Source organism: Eriocheir sinensis, unplaced genomic scaffold, assembly GCF_024679095.1.
Source record: "Eriocheir sinensis breed Jianghai 21 unplaced genomic scaffold, ASM2467909v1 Scaffold385, whole genome shotgun sequence".
Lineage (NCBI taxonomy): Eukaryota > Metazoa > Arthropoda > Malacostraca > Decapoda > Varunidae > Eriocheir > Eriocheir sinensis.
Window position 1 is genome coordinate 139,655 of NW_026111704.1, and position 21,081 is coordinate 160,735.

Here is a 21,081-nt window from a genome sequence, read left to right on the forward strand (position 1 = left end):
GTAATGCATAAAATGTATACATTATTGTATTATCCTGAAAACTAACTTTACCACAATAAGGACTGCTGGCTGAGATTAATTAACAAGTGCAACTTTACCAGTTACACTCCATTTCGTCACCACACCAGTTTGTCACATACCCGGTTCGCCAACAAAAAAAAACATCATCACCAAAGCACTCCAATTTGTCACCAATGTGAAATCCGTTTCATCACAACTGCCTAAACGACTTATCCAACCAGCCTTTGAAGAACTCCAGGAAAATCACAGCAATGCAAACCTACAAGAAAATCAACAGATTATATAAGGCAGACATGGCTTGATAACACTGTCTGGTCAGTGGACAACTGGGTGTGCGTTCCGACAAGTCCGTCTCTGGTAGTTGTGGATGCATACAAGGAAAAATCCATCACCACTACTAAATTTCTGAAAAGCTTCGAGTCCAATATATGATTAACAATTAATTTGAACATGTTCTCACTAAAATTGTGGTAGGTCCCCACCATATTTTTTTTATATTGTTACCTTTTAAACTTTTGTTGTTGCTATTATTTTGCAACAACGCAATTATATGTACCTTTCGATCAATTTCTACCCCAATGTAAAAAGTTTTTTTTTTTTTCATATACAGACAATGGTCACACACTGACCAGTTTTTGTGTTTACTTCATTCCTTTTTACTTTTTTAATATTTATTATTTTTATTTATTTATATATTTATTTATTTATTTTTGCTGGCACATAGCTATCCATGAAAAAAATCATGAAGATTCTTTAACAGTGAGGAAAAGCGTGGTGACAAAACGGATGAAAACAGTGGTGACGAAACGGGTGTAAATAGTGGTGACGAAATGGGTGTACCCCAGCTCGGCATGGGAGAGTTATTGTTTTACCTAAGGTGATATGTACGCCATTAGATATGACACTCCATAGTATAAATATTAAGTAAGTGGATAATTACCTCGTCATCACATTGGTCTATGCTCTCTGCTCATGTCTGGCACATTATCAAGCAATTTAGCATTTTATCAAGCATGCAGTGTATATTGTACATAATTTACCTGTTGCAGTTAGTTTGTGGGCCAGGCAGAGGACGCAAGTAGGGAGTCAACAACCACCTCTGACTAGGGTAGCCACTGTCCCCTAGTAAGTGGCATCCGGCAGGTACATGACCCCTCTCAAAGAGTGAGAATAATCCACTCTCGCGAAGGATCCTTGCATCGTGAACTGATCCCGACCACTTTGCAACAATGTCCAAGAATTTATAGTTGCTGTCAAACACCACTTTTTTTTTTTTTTTACAACAAAGGAGAGAGCTCAAGGGCACACAAAAAAGAAAACAATAATAAAAAAAAGCCCGCTACTCGCTGCTCCCAAAAAAGAATTAAAAGAGGTGGCCGAAAGAAAGATCAATTTCGGGAGGAGAGGTGTCCTGATACCCTCCTCTTGAAAGAGTTCAAGTCGTAAGCAGGAGGAAATGCAGATGAAGGAAGGTTGTTCCAGAGTTTACCTGCGTGAGGGATGAAAGAGTGAAGATGCTAGTTAACTCTTGCATAAGGGGTTTGGACAGTGTAAGGATGAGCATGAGTAGAAAGTCTTGTGCAGCGGGGCCGCGGGAGGGGGGGAGGCATGCAGTTAGCTAGTTCAGAAGAGCAGTAAGCGTGGAAATATCGATAGAAGATAGAAAGAGAAGCAACATCGCAGCGGAATTTAAGAGGTAGAAGGCTATCAGTAGGAGGAGGAGAGCTGATGCGACGAAGAGCCTTAGACTCCACTCTGTCCAGAAGAGCTGTGTGAGTGGAGCCCCCCCATACGTGAGATGCATACTCCATACGAGGGCGGACAAGGCCCCTGTATATGGATAGCAACTGCGCGGGGGAGATGAAATGGCGGAGACGATACAGAACGCCCAACCTCGAGGAAGCTGATTTAGCAAGAGAGGAGATATGAAGTTTCCAGTTGAGATTTTGAGTTAAGGATAGACCGAGGATGTTTAATGTTGAGGAAGGTGATAGCTGAGTGTTGTCAAAGAATAGGGGATAGGTGTTTGGAAAATTGTGTTGAGTTGATAGGTGGAGAAATTGAGTTTTTGAGGCATTGAAGGACACAAGGTTCCTTCTGCCCCAATCGGAAATGATAGCAAGGTCTGATGTTAAGCGTTCTGCAGCCACCAGTCTGGAGTCGTGTACTGCCTGTGTTGAACATTGATGCTGTGTTGGTTTTTCCTGTTGACATATTCTGCCTCAAATTCCTTTGGGGCAACAATCTTCACGTGTGTTTCGTCTATGGTACCAATTACACCACTGAGTCCTGCAATCTGTCTGAGTTCCCGCTGCTTCACGTCAGTTTCTTGTTGAGTGCGAGGAAACTTGATGAATCTTCTGAGTACGTCAGCGGCTGAGAGTGCGTACACCGTTTCCTTGATGATCCTGCTGATGGTCTGTTGTGAAGGGCCCAAGTCGTCACTGCTACACTGCTGCATCTTCCCGGTGGCAAGGTAACGCAGGGTAGTAACTACTTTCAACTCTGGAGAGATGGCCTTGTTTCTTAACGTTGGGGACATCAATTCGTTTCTCACTAAGTCAGTCACGATCAGAATTCCTTCCCTGTTTAGTCTGTATCTTTTAACAAGTTCTATGTCACTTAAGTTGTTCAACACGTCCCGCCTAGGATGGAAAGACCTTGGGAGACGCCGCACCTCTGCCATGTTTACCTTGCAGCTGGTTCTTAATGTCAAAGGTGACTTGGACCACGTTAAGTGAGTCTGAGCCAGTAACCATACCGCCTATTACATCCCACACCCAACTATACCGACGGCAGATTCTGCGGCTCGAAACTACGCGACTTAGGAGACACCTTCTAAATTTTCCCCGTGCACAGCATCCAGAGAAATACATCGCTACCTGTACTCTAAGGATTAATATTATGTTCATTGATTGTTACAGTGTCGAGGGAAGGAAGAAAGGCCTCTAATGCCTTGTGGCATCAACGGTGAGACCATGGTGAGCTTCTCCTTCCTTCCTTCCTTTTATACAAATATGTATATAGAAAAGCATCCACATATGCAACATAGTAGATGTGTGTGTGTGTGTGTGTGTGTGTGTGTGTGTGTGTGTGTGTGTGTGTGTGTGTGTGTGTAAAAAGTGGTAATTTATTTTTTCTTTTTCAACCCAATCAAGTAACCACAACTGCTCCAACAGATGAAGGATTTGTGATTGTCTGAGTACTATTTTGATACGTTTGTTACTAATTAGTAACTAGAAAATTACATTTGTTACTATGTAAATTGTTAGGATAATGATATAATTAAAAAAAAAGTAATATGTCCGTTTCCTTTTTTTTATCAGGTTTCGGAGGGTTTTGGACAACTGGTAGAAAATTATATCAACTTTCTACAAAATGAGGCAGAACAAGAGGAAGAAGAGGAAGAAAAAGGCTAAGCCAACCTCACTTTTTTTTTTTTTTTGAGTGGGGGATGTTCGCCAGCACGAGCCTCAGCTGTACTGAAAAAAAATATTCGATTTTTCTTCCTGCCTTTATTTCAGCTGTTTCTGTGGTGTTATCTATTTGGCAGTGTACCCTAACCTCCGTATCTTCCTTCCTCCCTCCCTCCCTCTCACACCCCAACCTCCTTCCCCCTCCTTGTCCCTGCCACCCTCGCAGTCCTTCTTCCCTCTGAGCACCACCCTGATTTTCAGAGGATCTCTCTCTCTCTCTCTCTCTCTCTCTCTCTCTCTCTCTCTCTCTGACACGGTCACACGCGAAATTGACGAGATGTTTGCAGTTATTATTTTAGTGGGCAGTGGTGGTAGGTGGGAGGGGGAGTAGGGGAAGAAGAGAGGGGAGGATTGGGGAAAGGAAGCAAGAGTGTGTGAGGCGTGATGAGTGAAGGATGGAGGAAGGGGAGGGGAGGAGAGGGTGGTAACTAGGGGAGGAGATGGGGTGAGTGGAGTGAAGAAGGGTGCGGAGGCGGGGGCATAGGAGGAGGGCGGGAGGACGGGAGGAGGTGGTCTCCCCCACTCTCTCTCTCTCTCTCTCCCCTGATGGCATCATCGCTTAGCTTAGGTTCGTTTTCTTTGATTGAAAATTGAGTTGGGAATTATATATATATATATATATATATATATATATATATATATATATATATATATATATATATATATATATATATATATATATATATATATATAACCTGGGAACTCCCAGTCTCCCACATATAAATTCTGCCAGATATATTTGAGCCTGCTTCATACGAAAAGTACATTGTTGTCAAGTCTGTGGATGACTGCTCGATAAATGACCGATATTTTTTAAGTTCACCGCAATCTAGTCAAGGCTTGTGGCCGTGAGCACAAGATCACGCCACAAGGGGACGGTAGCTTGTTGGTTGAAGTTTCGTCACCTGAAGAGAGCTCAAAGCTCCGCAACCTTACCTCAATTCCAGGTGCACGAACTCAAACATCACGATTTGACATCGGTGCGACGAGTTCAACGAAGAGTAGACGGAGTACTCACACCCACACCAACACGGTGTATTACTTTCAATAGACTAGTATTGCCCAAGACTGTCAAGGTGGCTTGGCTAAACCTGAATGTGAAACCCAATGTCCCCAACCCCAGAAGGTGTTTTCATTGGCAAGCGTACGGTCACGTCACCCAGACCTGTCGGCGGTTGAAAAATAGCACTGCAAAAATGTGTATGTCCTGTGGCATGAAAACCACGGTTACGACTGCCCTGGACCTGTGCGGTGTTTCCACTGTGGTGAGCCTCATCAAAGGATTGTGAGTGCTACAGGTTTGGAAAAGAGGTACTCACCATACGCAACCAGGATAGGGTGGCCTTTGCTGAGGCGGAGCAACTCGCTCTCAACAAAATGTCAAGACCAGGAATGACATACACCGCTGCCCTCAATACCCACGCCCATCGCCGTTCTGAGACCCTCAAGTCTGTTGCTCCCACAACCTCAGGTTTCCCTGAAAAAGCTGCCCTATCTAACCTTACGCCTTTTGATGGCCGCAGTGAGCCCAATTAGCAGAAGTGCACGCGCTTCTAAAGTGCCTTCTCCAGCGCCCGACTCTGGGTCGCTGGAATAATCCCGGGTGCCGGCTCCATCCGCCACCCCTGCACCAGTGGCTCCGGCTGACCCTCAGCTGGTGACCGCTGCTGCCAATGGTCACGGTGCGGACCTGCCGGAGCCCATGTCCCTCGCCTCCGCACTGTATGTGCCGGGGGCTCCACCCATCTCCCCCTACCTTGCCGCTTCGTCATTGTTGCGGAAGATTGTGGGGAGTAGGGCGAGTAAGCCAACGGCAGGAACGGGAGGCCGGGGAAAGCAAGGTGTTGCCCGGTCTGTCACATCGGCCATTGGACCGACAAAGAGTACACTAGCGCCGGGGTCGATCCTCCAATGAAAGCCCGGGGATATAACAGGGAGGTCCCTCTCCGGGGGCTCCTTGAAAAAACAAGAATAAAGCTGGGCTCACACTGCCACGATTTGGGTTCCGGACTGCTCCCGACCGCCCCGTATCGCCAATCGGGGCTGTCCGTTGCCAAAAAAACGCCAGTCTTTCGTTAATCGTATTGATCTTTTGTCTCGAGCCCGGCTCGCGCGGACCAGTCGGGCGGAGATGGCGGGGCCGGGCAGTCCTATCCTACCGCCAGACTGTTTTGAAATGTTCAAAATGGTCTGCCGCAGCCGGGACAACCGTCATTGGTCCGGGCGAGATGGGCATACCGGCCGACTAGTCGGGAATCAACGGACTGATCGGGGCACCATGCGGGCGTTGCGGCCGGTGTCGACCGATGAGCACGACACGTCAGCCCGAGATGGCGTGACGCATGAAGAGGGAAGCACGGTCGTTCGCGCCAAAAGTTCGAGCGGAGCGTCCCCCGGGGCCGGCCCTACAGATACGACGCGTCGGTTGACAGTCGTCCCAGTCAGCCTACACCTCCGCGCCGCTACCAACACCCCTCTCCCTTCGTCAGCGCCACCCGTAGCCCTTGCCTACACCATGCCGTGGCGAAGGTGTGTGTTATGCCTCCTGCAAAAGGTAGGCATATATAATTATGTCCTGCCAGAACCTGGAAGACACGCACGACAAGCCGCAGGTCAAGTCAGCCCGAGTGGCCGAGACCGCACGCTCAGTCAGTCCATGCGGCCGGTCCCGCACGTTCAGTCAGCGGTGTCGTCCGGTACGGCGGTGGTGGGCGGGGCCTAATTGTGTCAAGTCTTTGTATACCGGCCGCCAGGGGCGACTTGACTTCTGGGTCGGCCCGTCACCGCCCCGCATCAACGGAGTGGTGCGGCTCTGACGGCCCGTCTCGGCAGACAGGTCGTATGGGGCTGGGGAATATGCCGAAAACGCTATAGTCAGGCCGCATGGGCAAGACTAGGCTCCCGATTGCTGGTCTGGCCGGTCGGGAGCAGTCCGGAACCCAAATCGTGGCAGTGTGAGCCCAGCATAAAATTTAAGATCCTCCAGTGGAACAGCCGCGGTCTAAGAGGAAGCTGGGAGGAACTCCAACTCCTAATTAAAGACTATCAGCCACAGCGTCTCTGCCTCCAGGAGACAATGTTAGGAGCATATGCTTATTCTCCCCGACGCAATTACAGTGCCATATACTCTCCAGCAGATCCTACACAAGCTCCTTCGGGAGGTACGTGTCTTCTCATCTCCAACGACATAGCACACTCAGCTCTCACTTTACCCATTATTTCCCGAGCATCAATCCGACTGGAATTTTTGAACGAAATTTGAAACCCTTACTGATAATCAAGTCCATTTTTTCCCTTATTTTAATTAGAAATACGATTTCTCGGTACGTACATATATGTACGCATGGGGTTGAGAAACTTGCCATACGAGGAAAGACTCAAAACAGTTAAACTTGCATTCTCTAGAAAGGCGAAGGGTGCGTGGAGACATGATCGAGGTTTATAAATGGATGAAGGGCTTTAATAAGGGAGACATTCATAAGGTTTTGTTGGTAAGAGAACCGGGTAGGACACGAAGTAACGGGTTTAAACTGGATAAATTCAGATTCAACAGGGACATAGGCAAAAATTGGTTTACTAACAGGGTGGTGGATGAGTGGAATAGGCTTAGCAGTCATGTGGTGAGTGCCAATACAATTGTCACATTCAAAAATAGACTAGATAAATTCATGGACAGCGATATTAGGTGGGGTTAGATACACGGGAGCTTAGGGTCAAAGGAGCTGCCTCGTACAGGCCTGCCGGCCTCTTGCAGACTCCTGCGTTCTTATGTTCTTATGTTCTTATGTTAACATACATAAATCACATAAGGAATTTCTAACCAAACACAAAAAGGGGGGACTTTCTCTCCTAGGTCATTCTTTGACTTAGACTGCATCCTCTCTCCATTCTTGATCCTGGGAAGCTTTCTCATATCTCCCTGGGTCATGATCTGGTCCTCATTTTCACTGGAGTCACTGGCAGCCACATGATTGACTCGTGGGCGTCGCTTAGGACTAGAATTGCTGGAAGAGGAGAGGCGCACGGGGCCACTGGAAGGCCCCTCCATGGGGTCGTCAGGGTCAGTAGAGTCTTCCACCTTTTTCAGTTTTTACTCCTTTCTTCTAGTAGCACGTAACCGCACATCAACAGTTGAAGCTTGATCATCGTCAAATCATCCTCCTGGTGAAAGGTCACGAATTCTGCCTGCCGGTTGAGGATCCCCCTACCAAGGTGATTTGGATTTTTTACACCGGACTCTTCATTCTCGCTGTCCTCGTCAGTCAGGCCTCCGGTATCTTGAGATGGCATGAGGATGATTAGCTGGATCTTCTTCCAATTATATTATTGTGCGATGATTTCCTGGACAGTAAGGCTAGTAGCTCTGCAAACAAAAAGCAAGGGTTATAGTTGCTTTTCTGTAATGTTGTAGGAGAGGCTGCAAGGCTACGGTTCCGTCGTTCTACTGTTTTGTACTACGAAAGTCGACTAAGCCACACTAAGTAAATAAAAATACTTTAAAGCATGGATTTAAATTATGAAATTTACGTGAATTATTGATGAAAATTCTTAATTAAATGTTTTTACGCAATTTACGTCGTTTTATTGGTAAAAATACCATTTTATACCTGTTGCCCGGGCTACCCCCCATGCGTACAGTCGGCTATAGAGTAGTGTCACACTGTCCAGTAAGTTTCGTTCAGAAAGCGATATCTGGCAACCCCTCCACGCGACATGAAAATTATTACATCCTATCGAAATCGTACTGTTGTGGTGATCAGTGGTCACAGGTGCACTCTCCATAATCTAAAGATAGATATTTGTCAAAAGTGCCCGTCGCTAACGCTTAATAAATATTTTTTCTTTAGGCTCTGTCGCTACATTTTGACACGACCTTTTAGTTTCGGTCAAATTTAGTCAAGAGCAATTCTAAGTTGTTTATCAAAATATGATACACTTAAAAATATACTGCACTTATTAATGGAGATTGTTATGCCTTTTAACTTAAAAAAATAAGTCCCTGACAGCCGAGATCTTGTTCTTTATTAAAAAAAAAATATACGTAATTATAGGCTATAAACGTTCACATGATGGCGTCGTCGACCGCAGACTTTTCCGCGCTCGCACTCAACACACACACACACACACACACACACGTATTTATACTTAGATACTACGTAATCTTCACGGAGAAATGATTTTAGGTTTTTGATGATCTGAATTGTCTTTGAGGCTTTATAGTGACGGGAATTGAGGCTACGAGTTAAACAGACCCTCTAGCCTATTTGCTGTTTGATGGTAAGGAGCATTAGTCACTGCCTGCCACTGTGAAGGACAGCATTGCACACGGTATTTTCAAAGTTTGATAAGAAAAAGTGTTTCAGACTGTTCGTGATGTTTTACCTCGTCGTCTTCATCATCATCATGTAGAAGACATTCAAAATCGCATTTCTAAATTGAATTCATGTAATCTGGTATATTTCTAACTACATTATATTATAATATAATATATTATACAATATTATAATTTCACGGTCACACACACACTGTACACACTGATACGCGTCACTAACATCACCAGTGAATGCGCCACCGTGGTATAGTTGCCAGATACCGCTACCAGGCTAAACATTCTGAAAACCGTGACACTACTCTCTATCGTCGACTGTACATATATGTACTCACCTATTTTCAAATGTAAATTTAGTGTACAAAAACAAACAAATATTACATTTCTTAAATTATGCAATATTGATGCACCTATAAATTGACTTTTAGAAACAATAAGAAAATAAAAACACGCGTTTCTTACCTCTTATGATATGATCCAACGCGGCGACCGTGTAATCCGCCCGTCGCTGGTGAATGCTGAAGTTATACTGACGTAGGAAGGGTTGTTACGCTCACTACAAGAACCCGATAATGTTCTATAAAAGTAGCGCTAGTGTTGCTCTACACTGTGAAAAAAGACTCTGGCATCTATTTATCTCGTATACATTGACACACACTCAAAAACATTAGACTTTTACGTACATATATGTACGTGTGGGAGGTAATGGGTTAACACTCCATTGCAGGCTGCTGCCTCTCAAATCCATATAACACGTACCTACACTATATGCTCCCTGTATCTTCCACCCAGTACACCAGTCATTCAGCAAGACCTCATGACACTGGTACGCCAACTGCCCTCACCCTTTTTACTAGCCCTATTGTGATGACTGGTCCCCCTGACTGTTCGGCACTTGCTGGTCGAGTGCCCCAGTCTGGGGGACCTGCAAGAGCGGTACCTCTCCGGTGTCGGGGCAAATATAGGAGTTTCTCTCTCTCTTTCTCGCTGGTGCTGGGGGAGAAGGCACTCGCCCCGGGACATGACGTTTTAATTGTCTATTTTTTAACCGGTTTTATATAGTTTTACCAGTGTTTTTTATCATTTTTAATTTTAACTGGTTTAACATAGTTTTACAATACAACTCCTTTTGTTCTATATTCGGCGCCATATGACCCCGCAGTTGGGGCGCCAAGACATAACACCCCAATAATCAATCAATCAACAGTCGCCATACACTATGGGAGGATACCAACAGCAACCCAAAAGGATTCACTGTTGTATCTATAATTGAAGACCTAGACCTCTCCGTATTGAACGCCGGCCATCCAACACACTACCACATGCAAACCGAACGGTCAATTACTAACCTCTCACTCAGTTCCCCCGATGCATTGGACTTCACATAGGGAATATCAGAGGATCTACATGGCTGCGACCACTACCCCATCTTCATCACCCATTCCACCTTCCAACCGTCAACTCTATTACCACGTTGGAAATTAGATCGAGCAGACTGGGGCTTTTCGGACTATGACTCACACGGAGACATCAATTGATGATTTCGACACTAACGATAAGTAATTTTTTTTACGGCGCTCATTCAATGGGCAGGAGAACATACAATTCCACAGACAACGGGAAATGCATCACGTCGGCTTGTGCCATGGTCGTCCGACGAGTACAAGCAGGCATTGGCTTGCCGACGCCGGGCCTTCAATCGTTACAAGAGGCAGAGGACATAGTTGAGCCACATCGCCTACAAGAAAGCACGGGCACATGCCCGCCGAACTCTGAAAGACTGACGACGATCCTCATTTGCCACTTACGCAGCCTCTCTCAACTCACAGACGCAAATGACGGGTGTGGAAGAGGGTACACAAAATTGCAGGAAAGTTCTCACGAGCCCGCCACCTGCACTTAACATCAACAACAACATAATAGCAATAGCCGATGCCATAGCCAATGTATTTGCTGCTGTGTCTAAGCGGGACTCTAGACCTCCAGATGTACGCCGGCACTTGGACGAACAGGTGAGACTCCATCTAGGCTTCACACCTCTAAACACAGAAACATACAACGTTCCCTTCTCCATGAGTGAACTACAATCAGCTCTCTCACACTGCAACGACACGTCGCCGGGCCACGATAATATCCCATTTGCCATGATGAGACACATTAGTCCTACCACCATGACCGTGCTGCTCCAAATATACAACAAAGTTTAGCAGACTAGCATTATTGTTAGGAATTAGGTCAGTTAACCAGGGGGTTTGACAAATTAACTATTTCCCTTATGGAACTAGTCTCGGGCCGAGAGTTCAAGCCAACTAAGAGTATCGTCTGAGCTCAAATAAGCCTTGGATGGTACTTAAATACTTCGCTCATCGGCTCCCAGACCGAGACACTGCCTGAAGACTAAACACATTTACCATGAAAGGAATAACAATAGTTCAGTGTTTCCTTTCATGAAATAAATAATTGCCCTTGCGAAATTATAATTAAAGAGCAAGGATAATTTAACAGATGGAAACAGAGAAGATCGAAAGCCACGCCATCTGGCGAGGGAAATTCAAAATACCTTTTCAGACCCACGGGGTTGGTTTTCGTTCACTCCATCATCTACTCTACAGCAGTCAACACCTCAGCGCTTGCAGCTCCAACGTTAACTCGCGGCAGTGCTTTTTTATACTTTGACTCGAGGATTACAAGACCCTCTAGGACAAGCCTTCGAGAGACAACCTCTTTTGAAACCCTTCTAAGCTAAGTGCCCTCCTACAGTGATTACAATTAGGTTTTACTATCAGGCCCGTTAGAGTTATCGTTGTAACTCTGGGAGGCGCTTGCAGGGAAGCCTGTACCCCTGTCTTGGGTGGTAAGTTTGTTTAGTTTGTCCTGGGGGAGTTCAGTGTCCTGGCAAAAACGTAACTTCACTGAATCCCAATCTATTTTCAAAAGAGGTATTCTAGTATCAGCTGCTCCTTGCTGAATTCAATTGAATTCGGCAACGGGTACAGCCCAGTTCAGAAACATCCTCAGGCATTTAAAATTAAAATGAAAATGGTTATATTTGGACTTTCTTATGTACGGGATCTGTCTCGATTACAGTTTTTTCTTGGAACATCCAGAAGTAAATAAGTTCAAGAGGCAAGCCCCGACATCGTCATTGTGGTTCTGGGAGGAAACTCTGTAACCTCCTCCCTGTCTAACATCCAAATAAAGGAGAACGCTGCAGCCTTTTACACATTGCTCAGGGCTGCAGTGAAATTTGATTGCCTGAAACTAGCAGTCCAGATAGAGGCTCGTTTTGCGCCTGCCGGCAACCGCCATGGCGTGCCCGAGGCTGCCGAGTTCAACCGGCGCCGGCAAGTTTTGAATAATTTCACTCATAAAAGCCTCAAGAGACAGGGGTTGGTTGACAGTATTATCCAGTTGGGGTCGGTGGATTTCCTCAACAACCCTCAGTACTACAGGGATGGTGTGCACTTGAGTGGAACTGTGTTGGAAAAATATAAGGATGCGGTCTTGGGTAGCCTGAGATATGCCCTTGAACACCGGCAGTGAGTATAGTTGATCCCCAGATGCCCGAAGCATTATTCAGCTGAATAGCTAGTGGCAATTGAGGACCAACTAGCCGGTCCGGGACTGCCTCCTTGTACGGTTAAGTTTTTTTTTTTTATAATTGCCCTTTTAATTGAAACCACCCCTATTAATCAAACCCTTTAAGATTGCTTATTTCAATATTGAGCTTGCTTCTATATTTCCCACAATGGATTCAAAACTAAACCCTGAGGATACAGCCACCTATGGAGTAAATAAAGACTCTGTTCCCCAATAGATAATTAAGACCCTGAGAAGGAGCAGGGGAATCTTTAAAAGAAAAATAACACTCCTTAAGCAATTGAAAGAATTAACTCAGATTCCTTGACACCTTCCCTGAGTAACAGCTTGACCAATAAAACAGAATTAGAAATGGTACAAGTGAGACACTATGATGACAGAATAAATAAAGTAATGGATCAAACAGACATTGAAAGTAAGGATGAAATACCAATTGTCAGATGCTACCAAACTAGCCTATTTAATTGGCTATTTGAGAGATTATGCTCTCAGTAGTGAAACATTTATCCATTACGGATGCTAATTACAAAACAGCCATCCAAATGCTGGAGAAAGAATTTTTAGACAAATAATTCATTATTGATGAAACTTACAAGAATATAATGAAATCTTATCCTAGTTCTTCGTTTGACCCTGAATATACTTCCACTAAGATTTTCATAAATGAGACAAGGGCCTATTTAGCCGAGTTAAAGACACATGGTATAACAGCCCAGAGGTTCATACACCCCTAGCCATCACAGGTTGAAAAATAAAGAAAAGGGTAGGAAGAGGAAAAATAGTGACGCTAAGATTCCTCAACCTCAGAGTGTACGGCTGGGTTCGAATCCCTGCTGTCCCCTCTCTGTAAGCTGCCACCAGGAGGTTGTAATATGGCACAACCCCCAAAGCCTGTAAGTGAGGAACGGCAGTTCTATGAACCAGGTGGGGCGGAACTAAACTAACTGTTTAGTCCCCAGACTCTCCCTGCCCTGGCAGGCCTGGCAACACTTGACTTTAACAACTGTCCCACCTGGCAGATAGTGTCCGTCGTTCCCCAGCTTATTATGGGTTGCTCCTTGAGGTAGATGGTATCCTCAGTCCCAAGTGTGGTAGTGTGGGGTCGTGGTTACCTTCGGAGGTCGTGGTGGGGGAGATTGCGAGACTGCACCTTAGGCGAGGAAGGCTGTATGCATTAACACAGGACATAGACAGAATACAATTTATTGATTTGCTTCCCAAGTCCCCTTTCCCCTAACAATAATCCTCACTCCCGATGGGAGTGTAGCATGTTTTGGTTAATACACAATTCAACATCACCAAAAAAAAAAACCCTACCTAATATTATGACTGAGGCTATGGACCTGGAGTCACAGGCTTAAGCCTCTTCCAGAAAGTCGTCTATGGGTCTCTGGTTCTAACCATATCCTCACTAGACGAAGGAAGTGTAGCATGTTTTGTTTACAAACATGAAAACCTTTCTTCTAATCCCTAATATTCTTATTGACAAATGCTACACACGAGAGATTAACCCATGTCGGGATATATCACAGGGCTACCGCCCGATTGGTTAGACACTCCGATTTCAACTTCCTGCACCGGCGTGCACACACAAAAAAACCACTCATAACAAAAAACAGGAAGAAAAAGTAAGTATGAGAGAAAGATCAGACTGTTACAGCTAAAGGGGGGGTGAGGTCACTGTTTGCCCCTCGTCCACCAAGCGGATGCCCCTTACCCGGTTTACACAATTTCCTTAGCTTGGTGGAGGCCTGAGAGCTACACTATGCTGTTGTGCCGTGCCTAAAAGGGGGGTTTCGGAGCCGTTTCTACTCCCATCACCAGCCTGCTGGTCGCGGGGACGGCAGGGACTGGACTGGCTCGCCCTTACCTTGGCTCAATTCAGGCACTCATGACTGAGGGCATGACCCTTGTCCACCACTGGCGTCTGGGTCCATTCCCGACTCTCAATGGGGGCGGCTTCAAGATGGCGGGCCACTCGCCTTGCCTAGCCCGGGACACCGGCCTTCAGCTGTCTCGCGCCCTCACCTGTGCCGTGGAAAGGTTAAGTACCGAATGAATCACTAATGAACGCCGGCTAGGGCTATCTCTCACTCCCAGACACTCAGGACTCTAGCGAGCGGTGAGCTTACCTGTGCCGTGGAAAGGTTAAGTCCCGAATGAATCTCGTCAGGCCGAGCGGTTAACTCGTGACCTTTCCCCTGACGTGGCCACCTCAAGGTTCCAACACTTTTCCTTCTCGCCTTTCAGCTTGGTACATTAATATATCCTTCTTCTGCCTTTCTGAGGTTGTCTTTTTGTATGTTAATTCTAAACTTAATGTCCCCTTAATTTCTAAGTCCTAACGTATAAATATATATATAAAAATATAGGGATTCGGCTGGATTTATATCAGGGGTGCCAACCCAAGCAAGCTTTCTCGCCCTCCTCCCTTATCTACTTATGACATATTAACCTCTACGGGTATTGTTTCGGCTGAGGAGAAACTGGATCCGGTAAATAATCATGGCCATGTACAAGGGATTATTCCCAATTTTCCCAGTTGGCTTTTAACTGGCTTCTGCGGTGTTGGTATGCCGGCAGGTATGTTACAATAGTGTCACCTCCCTTAAGATCCTAGTTTCTCCCGAAGCCTAACACCTTCCTTCCCAAAGGCACTATGTTGTTATACTTTGGATATCATTACTCAACCATCTCTACCCTCCTTCTCCTATCAGGCGTCCGTGTGGCACAGAGACAGCGACTTAGCACTGCTCCATGATTTCAACAATACAACGCCTACCCTAACACGGTAGTACCATAATACAACAAGGGCCTGCCCAACCTAACGGCTACCCTGGGGCTTACTTCCTACGGGTATTCTATACTAGAATCCCGTTTCCTGCTTAAACAAAAGCAAAGATGCCTCACCTGGCATGGCTCGATTATCTGTCATGGGTCCACTGCCCCAGCCTTCCTCTTAGTAACCTGGCTACAGGTAAGGAGTGTCAGACGAGACTAGCCTCCCTCGCTCTCGTTCCTAAGGTTAAACACAGTGCACCCTTGACCTTACATAACCAACAAAAATTGTAACAAAATACACTTACAAATCAAAACACAAAATATAAATAATCCTCACATATACAAAAACAAAACATAAATATGTTCATACACCCACTGACATTTTCGCCATCCGTTTCCGCAGCAAGGCGTGCATAAGTTTAGTTCAGCGCCTAGGAAGTCCTGAAGTGAATGTCCCCGTACCAGATTGGGTAGACTGTAAGCTGCGTGCTGCTGCACGACTTATAATTAAAGCAGTAGATTTCATGACATTAATAAATCGAGGCGGACGGAAGTTTCACCCTAACACAAATGTCACATTCGTGGATACACTACCACTAGTGAACTATTACTCTTTCTCCGGGAGCTTCGGCTTCACCCTTGCCTAACCCCGGTTCATTCCAAAACATCTACATGTGCCCAGGTTTGCCTGACGTTGATGTAGGTGGTTGAGAATATTATCTTTCATTACTTACAATACAATAGATACCATATAACACTAGATACCTTAGGGCGAACGATACTATTCTTCCAAAACATCCTGTTCATTTTTATGGCTAAGAAAGGGGGAAGTATAATCACATGAATCTTGGAGGGAAACGCATTGGGGAAGTTAATGAATATGGGCTCGATCCCACTTTACCATCAGTCCCCGGGGACGTTAGGGTAATTCATTACCGTCTCCAAAGGTGTTTTCCTTACCGCAATTACTTAACACTCCCTTTCTTTACCACTTACAACCCATAACATAAAACATTAGTTACATCCTTATCTTTCTTTCCAGCAATCCTACCTCTTACAGCTTAGGTTAACATCAAACTCCCTCAACACACTTCAATGTATCTACGTGGCGGGCTGCGGACTCTAGGGGGTGATGGTTCTTCCTCTTCTTCCTCCTCAGGAAGATTTATCTCCTGTGCCCCCACTAACCACTCTTCCGTCCCATTGTACGGTTTTACCTTTTCTGCGGCCCTCTGAATCTCCTGTCCAGTAAACACATTGGTCAACACGTATGCACCACCATTTCTCATAACTTCCACAACCCACTAGTGCATGGTTGTGTTACTTCCACTCTAACCCACACAAGGGTACCTGCTTCCACCTTTTGGTTTTTAAGCGTTCTATTCGCGACTGCTCTGTATCTGCGAGTCATTTTCTGGTGAGTTTCTTTGATTATCTCGTGGGCTTCACGGATACCTTCCTCACTCGCTTCCGTGTCCGGTAAATCACTACTTATCAAGCGAGGGGGGGGGTCGTGAAAAGAACGCATAATAAGGGGAGACACCGGTGGTTGTGTGTACGGCTGTGTTCAATATGGATTGACACTGTAACAATAGTTTTGGCCACCTTAACGGGTACCCTTGACATAGACAGGCTAACACACTTTTCATGGTGCGGTGCATACGTTCCGTAATACTGTTTCCTTGAGGGTGATGGTACGGGGTCGTCAGAGCGGCCGTGATTTTATATCTGCCACACAGGTCTCGAAAACTTTGCGCGGTAAACTCTTTCCCATTATCCGTTAACACTGTTTTTGGCGTTCCGAAATCACAAATATTGCACATTTCACATGTCAAAGAGACTGCTCCGTAATTTAGTGGTTCAATTTTATCTCCACTTCCATAAATTGGTACAATGTGCGCTCCTTTCCATTCTAAGGGCAGTTTTTCCGTATTTATAGAGCATGTTATTATGTCATAAAGTGGTTCCAATAATTTAATTATACACCCTTTTAGCACTTGTCCCGAGATTCCATCTGGTCCCATCTTAGTATGTTCTTAGTATATATTTATATTATTCAAGTATATATTTATATTATTCAAATAGACATGTTTCGGTATATCCAGGACTTTCTACATTATCAGTCTGTTATTTGCTATAACATGGCTCTGAGGAGAAGGTCACTCTACCAAATGAGCCTGTACACTTACTTTAACATTGTTTGCTCATTGGCTGATATTATATATCGACCAAGAATTGGCAGACAAGGTATGTGGATTAGCTGCACATACATTTTTTTTAAAACAAAATATCCAATGAAATGCCTATATATATAATAATTGCTCATGCCAACAGGTGGAGGACCCCCTAGAGAGGAGTTCTCCCAAGTTGAGGAGGCCCTGCTCGACCTTCTTTCTCCCACAGGGTATGCAAGTCTGCCCATTCCTGACAGCGAAGGTGGTTCTTTTAGTAAGTAACTTGATTAACCATTTTCCGTATGTTTCTTTGCCTATACATAGTCTCAAAGCAGGAATTAATATTAGAACACAGAAATGGCTACTAATAAAATACATAGGATATAAATTTTGTTCAGACGAACTAATGTCATTACGAATATTTTCCATATGTACTTTATATCGTACAAACACCATACTAACTTTTGCATCCGAACTTTTCCATACAAACTTTTTTCATACAAACATTATCCCTGATGAACAATTGCATACGAATTTTAGACACAGACCTATTCCAAACAAGATTTGGTCCTAGAATCATCAGTGACAGTTCACCCAGATGTTAATCCTTCCCTTTCTGGTGGATTCATAAATGTGTATCTGGGAAAGGTAAAGTGTGGCAACCTGGATATCACACTGGCCCTGTGTCCCAGCAGGACAGTATGTTCCGGCATACCATGGGCTCAAGGGGCTGACTTCTTGGAGATAAGCACTGAGGCCACATGCAGCTTACCATATGTCCCCAACTTTACATGTGGTTGTGATAATACCCTTTCCTAACTATATTTCAGATGCAGCTGGTGCTACACAGTGCCTTCCCTCCCAGGCTCTGGGTCCTGCTCAAGAAGGTACCCATCCCTCCACAAGTGGTACACCGCAGGGAGAGTTTACTGTCATGGTGATTGAAGGCAAGGAGCGGAGAATCCCAATAATATCTGATAGCAGCCTTGAGTCAAGGTGAATCATATAGTAACATCGTATTATGGTAGTTATTGAAAAAAAAACTGTGCATTTTATTTGTATTTGGTTTAAAGCCTTAAACTGTGCACACCTTCCTTTGAAGTACATAAGTGTTCATTATCATGAACGAATATTTTAAAATAAGACGCTATCAGCGGCATGAGAGTTTAATGACTAAAGAATGAGACGTTATGTGTCATTTGCTTAACTGTAATGGGTTAACAGATGAATATAAGAGAAACATTGTTGTTTACAGCAGCATGAGAAGTAGAGTGCTATATGTATTAGGTTTGTTTTGTACACTATTTTTGCCAAAAACCCTCTGCTTTCACTCTACCATTCCAAGATAAACATCACAACAAACTTGATGAAATTTTTGGGTTTACTTAAATTTTTGCTTTTTTTTTTATTCTAGGTTCCATGGAGGAGATTAAGGTGGCACCTCAGCTTCTTAATGTAAATGAAGTACGGGACCTTATTTCCGACCTTGTGGGGACTCGAAGAGGCTGTGTCTTTACAGCGGGAGAATGTGGCACTGCAGCAGGTGTGTTGCAATGCAGCGGAGACTGTGGCTGCCTTGCAGAAATTAGCTGAAACACCAGCAGGCATCCTAAAACTTGTCCAGGCTATGGGAGGCCGAATTAAATAGGAAGCCATAGGTTTTCCCCTCATTTAAGCAATTAAGGTTTAAATCATATAGGATTAAGCATTTTTATTTCCTGGATTTTTTTTCTCTCCTTTAATCACTAAGTTATGACGTAAATCTTAGAGGATCAAGTTATTTTGTCTTTCTTAAGGTTGTTAGTTTTTTCTCATTGTTTTTTTGAGTTTAGGTGTAAATATTGATTTTTTTTTTGTCTTTTTCAGGATTAAGTTTTGATGTAAAAATTTTTTTTTTTCTATCTGTGGCTTCTAGTCACGTTCCATTTGCTCCCGATACCAGAATCTCAAGTTGAGCTGTGCTACATTTTTAGTTCCTTATGTTTCTAGTCCCCTTTTCCATTTTTTTACCCAATACCATTTACCTCAAGTTGAGCTGCTATAATTTTAGTTTCTCAGGATTCTAGTATACCTCAAAGTGAGCTGTGCTGTAATCTTAGTTTCTCAGGATTGATTATATTAACACAAATATTTTATAATGCATAAGAGGTCATATTGGCATGTACTCTTTTATAATATTTTACTTATACTAAAATTTCTTTATTTTTTTCATAAAAGGAAACTATAGCTATACATCTTTAAACGGTTGGTAATATTTATACTAAGATTTTATATTTTTCTATAAAAGGAGATCATGTTTTTTTATACAATGTTGCGTATGGTTGAATATATTTACACTAAAATTAAAAAAATTCATTAACTCCTTATTTGTTGCTGAAGACTTAACTTAATGTTTTTTTTTAATTACTTACAGAGAACTTAACAACAAAAATTCTTCCTGTGAAATATATACATACATACATACATAGAGAGAGAGAGAGAGAGAGAGAGAGAGAGAGAGAGAGAGAGAGAGAGAGAGAGAGAGAGAGAGAGAGAGAGGAGGAGGAAGATAAAAAAATAATGAAATTACAACACACACACACACACACACACACACACACACACACACACACACACACACACACACACACACACACAAACACACACTTTAGCAGCTCCACTGCAGATCTCATGTAAACCATCTCTGGATGAGTTCCTTTCGGACAGTTGCCCCACGCTCATGGTGTCCGGCCGCAGGAGGCAAGTCTCCTTCTTCATCTTTCTACTGGGGAGGTAATGAAAATAAATTAAAGATGAACTTAAGCAGTACTGGCATACTGTAGCATATGCCGAATAACTAGCACCTCCACTTGACATTGCTACTGCATATGTATGTTAATAAATCTACCCTAAACCTAAGTATACAAGGAGCACTGGTACAGACAGCAATTTGTGGAGTATATAAAAGATAGCACTATCTCAATGAAATACAGAAGCACCTACAGCTGCTGTGGAGCTGGAACGCCACGTCTAACACAACGGTTGCGTAGCAGCAGACAAGCCGTCATGATCTTGGCACACTTCAGGGGAGTGTGCTGCTGTTGGTGGTTGCGAGTGTTCTAAGTGCTAATCGGTTCACGGATAGAGAAAGTCATATCCGCCAGGGTTACTTTATTGGACAAAACATACACAGCTCATTACAACAAGGACAACACATAGGATAGGTGTTTGTTTGTGTATGCGTTTGTGTGAATGTTGTTTGTGAAGGTTAACATTTAAGTGTGGGTGTATGTGTAGAACAATGTGTACGAATGGACGACAAGAGGACATGGACGGACAGTAGAAGATAAACAAGTAACAAGAGATAAACAATTAGACGCACAAGAAACAGCGAGACAGGAGCACGAACGAAAACATTGACACAAAGTAAAAATGAACATAGAGTCTATGCTGCAACGCCCCATTTTCTTATTGTCACTGAGGGGAAGGAACACGGAATTTGAGCGGTGACTGCTACACTGCAACACTCCACCAGACCTGTGGAGACACCTGTACATGAAAATGTATGTTAGGCAACTACAAAAACTTTTAGTAGTGATTACTGTAACCCTTCCTACAACACTTTACTGCACCACATTGGACAAATTAACCTCTTAAGGTTTCATGATAAGGCTAACTCTAGTAAAGAGGCAAATTAAGTGGTACAGAACTGAAAGCAAAG

General features: G+C 44.1%; 1 long non-coding RNA gene across 1 annotated transcript; it reads left to right on the plus strand.

Annotated features, from left to right (window-relative positions):
* The first annotated feature begins 14,098 nt into the window (after positions 1-14,098).
* LOC126992016 (uncharacterized) lies at positions 14,099-18,885 on the plus strand. The gene is made up of 3 exons (XR_007746087.1): positions 14,099-17,655; positions 18,212-18,377; positions 18,796-18,885. It is a non-coding gene; the product is annotated as an uncharacterized LOC126992016 (long non-coding RNA).
* The last annotated feature ends 2,196 nt before the right edge of the window (positions 18,886-21,081 follow it).